This window comes from Terrapene carolina, unplaced genomic scaffold, assembly GCF_002925995.2.
Source record: "Terrapene carolina triunguis isolate 2854851 unplaced genomic scaffold, T_m_triunguis-2.0 Scaffold247, whole genome shotgun sequence".
Classification (NCBI taxonomy): Eukaryota; Metazoa; Chordata; order Testudines; family Emydidae; genus Terrapene; species Terrapene triunguis.
In genome coordinates, this window is record NW_020664598.1 from 7,079,898 (window position 1) to 7,086,069 (window position 6,172).

A 6,172-nucleotide genomic window follows, 5' to 3' on the forward strand; every position below is an offset into this window, starting at 1 on the left:
GGCCCAGGGTGTGGCGGGGAAGACAGGTTGTACAGAGTATGGTGGGGAGGTCAGGTGGCATGGTCACAGCTGGGAGGTCATGCAGGGCGGAGCAGGCTGCGGATGGGCAGTTGGTCAGGATGCAACAGGGTGGTCAGGTGGTACAGGGTGCATCTGGGTGAGGGCACAGTGGGGAGGATGTGCAGGGCACAGTGCGGCTCAGAGGTCAGTGCGTTGCAGGATGTGGCAGGGAGGTGATGCAGGATGCAATGGTCAGGACGCAGTGGGGAGGTTGGGCGGGGCAGAGAGGTTGGCTTGTGTGGGGTGGGGCGGTCAATGGCACAAGGCATGACAGGGATTTCAGGATGCAGGATGGACATCCGGTTGTGCGGGGTGCGGTGGGTAGGTTGGGCGCAGCAAAGGGGTTGGGTTGCATGGAGGGGGAGGCTGAGTGGGGCAGGATGGGATATAAGGGGGAGGTTGGGTATGTGGGGTGCAGAGGGGAGGTTGGTGACACTATAGGCTGGTCATACAGGATGTGGTGAATTGGTTGGTAGTGCAGGACATGGCAGGAAGGTCATGTGAGGTGTGTCAGGGCTGTCAGTAGCATGGAGTGCAGTGGGAAGGTTGGTAGCGTGGGGCGGTGGATGGTGTGGGGCACGGTGAGGAGGTTGGTAGCACGGGGCAGTGGGTGGTGTGGGATGCAGAGGGGAGGTTGGTAGCGCGGGGCGGTGGGTGGTGCAAGGTGGTGGGGAGGTCAGCAGCACAGGGTGGTGGGTGGTGCGGGGCAGTGAGTGGTGTGGGGCACAGTGAGGAGGTTGGTAGCGCGGGGCGGTGGGTGGTGCGGGGTGCAGTGGGGAGGTGGGTAGAGCAGGGCGGTGGGTGGTGCAGAGCAGGGCGGGGTGGGGTGGGGAGGTCGGCAGCACAGGGCAGTGGGTGGTGCAGCACGCTGAGGAGGTCGGTAGCACGGGGTGGTGGGTGGTGTGGGGTGTGGTGGGGAGATGGGTAGCGCAGGGCGGTGGGTGGTGCGGGGCACGCTGAGGAGGTCAGTAGCGCAGGGCAGTGGGTGGTGCGGGATGCGGCGGGGAGGTGGGTAGCGCGGGGTGATGGGTGGTGCGGGACGCGGCGGGGAGGTGGGTAGCGCAGGGCGATGGGGAGGTTGGCAGTGCGGCGCGGTGGGTGGTGCAGGGCACGGTGAGGGGGTTGGGCGGTCAGTGGGTGGCAGTTGGGCCACATGGGGAGCAGGGGAGTCAGGATGTGGCTGCAGACGCTGTTTTGGCCCTAGCCGTGGTTCAAGGCCACGCGGAGCGGGAATCCCAGGGCGGGATCTGAGCCCCGGGCTGCTCTGCCCCAGCCCCTGCGTGGCTCTCAGGCGGAGACGGACCCACAGTCTTGGACTGGAGCAGTGTTTTCCCCAGGAATTGAAATTAGGAGGGACGTTGGAATATTTGGGGGGGGTGAGGGCTGAGGGTTGAGACCGTGAGGGTGAAGCTGGGCTGTATGGCAACATAGTAAAAACTGAAAAATGTTTCACGACCGTTTTATTAGATTTAACTCATGTTTTAAAATAAAAAATTAAAGTTGGCTACTCAAGCCTACTATGAAGCATGACATCTACATCCTTCTTGGTTTCTTGTTGTAATTTTGCACTCTTCTTGTGTGTCCGTTACTTCCAGTCCTTCATGATAGGCTCATGATCAGTCAGAAGGTGACTTCTTTCAGAACACAAAATTCTATTCAATGAGGAAAAAGGATGCTCAACTGTAGCTGTTGTGACTGGGAGTAGCAAAAGATGAATTCCTACTTCTTTCATCCCAGGAAACATAGCATAAAAATTGGGTCGAACCACCAGTGATGATAAAGAAGTTGAAGTTAAATCTTCATTCGTTTGTTGTATGATATTCCACTCTGTGTTCAAAATTCTCTATTCTGTCCTGATCACATAGCAGCCCTATTGCTGGTAGTCCACTCAACTGTAGGTGTTTTATAAGACAGGCATCTGTAAAAGCTACGTGGAGGTTGAGTAGAATCCAGAAATCACTATTGTAGATTTGTAAGAATCAAATCTGTGTACTTTTTCAGCTGGCTTAACAAACACTTCTTGTCCTCTTCACTTAAGGAGTCAATATAAGTACCTTCATTAGTCAACTTCTGGACTGAAGTCTTTGCTTCTTCCAGTACATTTTCAATTGATATCTCTGATTGATCCAAGGGTAGACAAAGATCTACTACTGTTGTAGCAGATGCCTGGATGACATTGTTTAATGATCCAAGTGGTTTCAATAGTAGACTTACAAGAGAGAGAATGGTGATAGTCTTCTCTGAAATTAATAACAAAAGTAGTCCACCAGCCTCACTACTTAGATCTGTCCTATCTTGGTAGATACTTTCCAAAGCCAGTAATAACAGCTACAGTAATTTTAAGACAACAGCCAAGAATCGCTCTTGAGAAAGCCAGCAGGTTTTCCCACGTTGGACTAATCTGAACTTCAATCCCAGTGTTTGGGATAAATAAATCTTTTATTTGTTTCCAAGGCGTTCAATCCTTTTTGACTCTTGCTGAAAAAGAGTATAAAAAGCTATTTATGAGAGTATAAAAGAGTATAAAAAAGCCTCTGCAGTGTGTATAGGAGAGATTAGGGTTGCACTTTTCTCTGAGCAAAGCTTGTGCTCCACTATGTCTTCCAGAGAAGTTTGTAGCTCCATCAAATGCATAAGCACCCATCTGTTTATGGTTCAATTTATAAGCATTTAGCTCTTCTAAGATGTCACAGATGCAGCTGATGTGTCTTCTATGACCTGAACATCTAGAATGAATCTATTGACCTACCACGGACATCAAGATAACATACGCAATGACTTAATACTTGATGCCTATTTGCATTGGTGCATTCATCAGCCATGTATGCACATATTTTGAATATGGTGAGAGAGTTCTTCACTTTTTCAACTGCTGAGTCTTTCACTGTTGCACCGCATGCTTCTAGAGAGTCAGCTGAGTTTTTTCAGAAAGATAGCGAGTATTTGCCAGTCTTGTTGGAAACCAGTGTCCAACTTCAGGATTAACAAGTGACAATGCACTTAACATTGGCTTCCAGTTTGTAGTATGTGGTATCTCTTGCTTAAATAGAAAGTATGATGCAACAGCCATGTTGGTTCACGTAAACTGAGTTGTGTCTCCAGCGTTCTTAACAGCCTCATTAAGTTCTTCTAAAATTGGCTTTGACAGTAACTGGCTTATAAGGCTTTCTGCATGTTGATGCAGTCCAGAGGCATGGTGTTTTGCAGCCTTTTCATATAGGTTGTCAGTATTGGCTTATCCAATCAGTCTGGCAAACCAAGCTCCTCCACTTTTACTATATAAATCCATGATATGCCCACATCTTGAATACTGCACACAGTTCTGGTCACCCCATCTCAAAAAATATATATTGGAATTGGAAAAGGTACAGAGAAGGGCAACAAAAATGATTAGGGATATGGAACAGATTCCATATGAGGCGAGATTAAAAAGACTGGGACTTTTCAACGTGGAAAACAGACTACTAAGAGGGGATATGATAGAGGCTTATAAAATCTTGACTGGTGTGGAGAAAATGAATAAGGAAATGTTATTTACCCCTTCACTTAACACAAGAACCAGGGGTCACCCAATGAAATTAATAGGCAGCAAGTTTAAAACAAACAAAAAGAAGTATTTCTTCACACAACACACAGTCACCCGTGGAACTTTTTGCCAGGGATGTTGTGAAGGCCAAAATTATAACAGAGTTAAAAAAATAACTAGATACGTTCATGGAGGTTAGGTCCATCAATGGCTATTAGCCAGAATAGGCAGGGATGCAACACCATGCTCTGAGTGTCCCTAGCCTCTGTTTGCCAGAAGCTGGGAGTGGATGACACGGGATGGATCACTCGATGATTCCCTGTTCTGTTCATTCCCTCTGAAGCACCTGGAATGGTCACTGTCAGAAGACAGGATACTGGGATAGATGGACCATTGGTCTGACCCAATATTGCCATTCTTACATAAAAAAGAATTATAATAAAAATGTTTAGTACAGAAACATCCCAAGATAATAACCTCTTGAGATAGCGATGATGTGAGATAATGACATTGGCAAATAATACATTTTAAAAATCTTGGCCTACTAGGAAATGTATATTTATATAAGTTTCCCAGTCACAAATCTAGCATTCTGGAGCGAAGTCACTAAAACGTAGTCCAATGCTCCGGCCACTGTTGTTTGTCATGCCTCCGTTTACTCTACCACTCCGTTCCCAATGGCCCTGCACTGTCACCTTCTGCTGTCACCTGCCACTGTGACCTCTGCGAGTCAGACTCTCGAGGTTCCACCCAACTCTCAATGATTTCAGCTCTCAGTGGGGGAACCTCGCTGCTAGTTCAGGCTGGGCTGTCTCTTCCATAGCAGGTCTAAGCATTTAGACCTGATTATCAGTGATTTCAGCTCTAGTGGTCACTTAACAAACCAAAAGCCTCTCTATGAAGCCTAATAAGCTCTATCTCTAAACAGGAGAGAGGGGCAGGTCAAATAGTATCTGTGACTCTTAGGCAGAGCCCACACCACCAAGCAAAACACCTGTGCCCTACTCTCTCTCTCTCTGCACTAGGATATGGCATCCAAACCTCCTGCTTAGGGAGTGCAGTTCAGTTGAGGGTGACCAGTGCTTAATTTGTAATGAAAGAGTTGCCGGGGCTCAAGCAAGTTTGTTATTTTCATAACTCATGTGACAAGCCCAGAGGTCCCAAGGCCACGAACTGCAAAGCCTAGAGGTACCGGGGCTCAGCCCTGGCAAGCCCTAGCTCAAATTAAGCACTGAGGGAGATCCCCTCAGGCAAAGCACAGTTCTGCTGCCCTTTACTCATACAATAAGGATAACATTTCATGACCCCCACATTTAATACTTAAGTGATTTGTAACCAACACCAGCCAAAACTGATCACTTAGGCAGCACAGCTCTGTCTGCCGGATACCTAGGCAGAGTAGGTGAGTTCATGTAAATACAGTCTGGTCCTGAAGCCTTTCCACCAGGGCCGGTGCAACGAAGTTTCACGCCCTAGGCAAAACTTCCCCCTCCCGCCAGCCCTGCGGCAGCTTCCCGCCCCCCCTCTGCCCTGAGGCGCCCCCCCCGCGGCCGCTCCCCCCACCCCCTGCCCTGAGGCACCCCCCTGTGGCAGCTCCCCACCCCAGTTCACCTCTGCTCTGCCTCCTCCCCGAGCACGCCGCCCCTGCTCTAATTCTCCTCCCCTCCCAGGCTTGCGGCGCCAAACAGCTGATTGGCGCTGCAAGCCTGGGAGGCGGGAGAAGTGGAGTGGCCGCTGTGCTGGGAGAGGGAGTCTGAGCCGCACGTGTCAGCGGGCCGCTGGCAGCCCAGCCCAGGAACGCTGTAAAAAAAATTGGGGGCACCACTTTTTGGTGCCCCCAAATCTTGGCGCCCTAGGCAACCGCCTAGTTTGCCTTAATGGTAGCACCGGCCCTGATTTCCACCCACCCTGGCTGATCACTAGCTCAGGGCCGCCCAGAGGATTCAGGGGGTCTGGGGCAAACCAATTTCGGGGCCCCCTTCCATACAAAAAAGTTGCAATGCTATAGAATACTATATTCTCGTGGGGCCCGGGCCTGAGGCAAATTGCCCCACTTGCCCCCCCGTCTGGGCGGCCCTGCACTAGCTGTCAGGGGAGAGCTCATTCAGACCTTGCTTATAAATAATAATTTGAAATCATTAGGTAGGCCAATATAGCCGAAACGAATGCGCCAACATTGTCATAAATAACAGCGGTGTGAGGAAGCTAGTCTTTGTTCAGCCTTTTCAAACCCGTTATGCTTTCTCAGGTACAAGTATTTTCTCATATACTGTGTATGCTTTTAACGTGTGTATTAATGTTTCAATTTCATTTCAAATGTCCAACCAAGGCCTAAATTGGCAGCACTGCATGTAACTGGGGGAGGGGTCTAGGGAAATCCCTGGACTGGAGCCACTGGGGCGTGGATAGCGGCGGGAGGGGAGCTCTGCGCAGCGTTGGAACGGGCACGCGGGGGGAGGTGGCGAGCTGCGGGAAGAGCGGCGGTTGGCACGCGGCCCAGCGTGGGGAGGTGGCGATGCGGCGGTTGGGACGCCGGGGGAGGTGGCGGCGCTGCGCGAAGAGCGGCGGTTCCGACGCGGCGGGAGG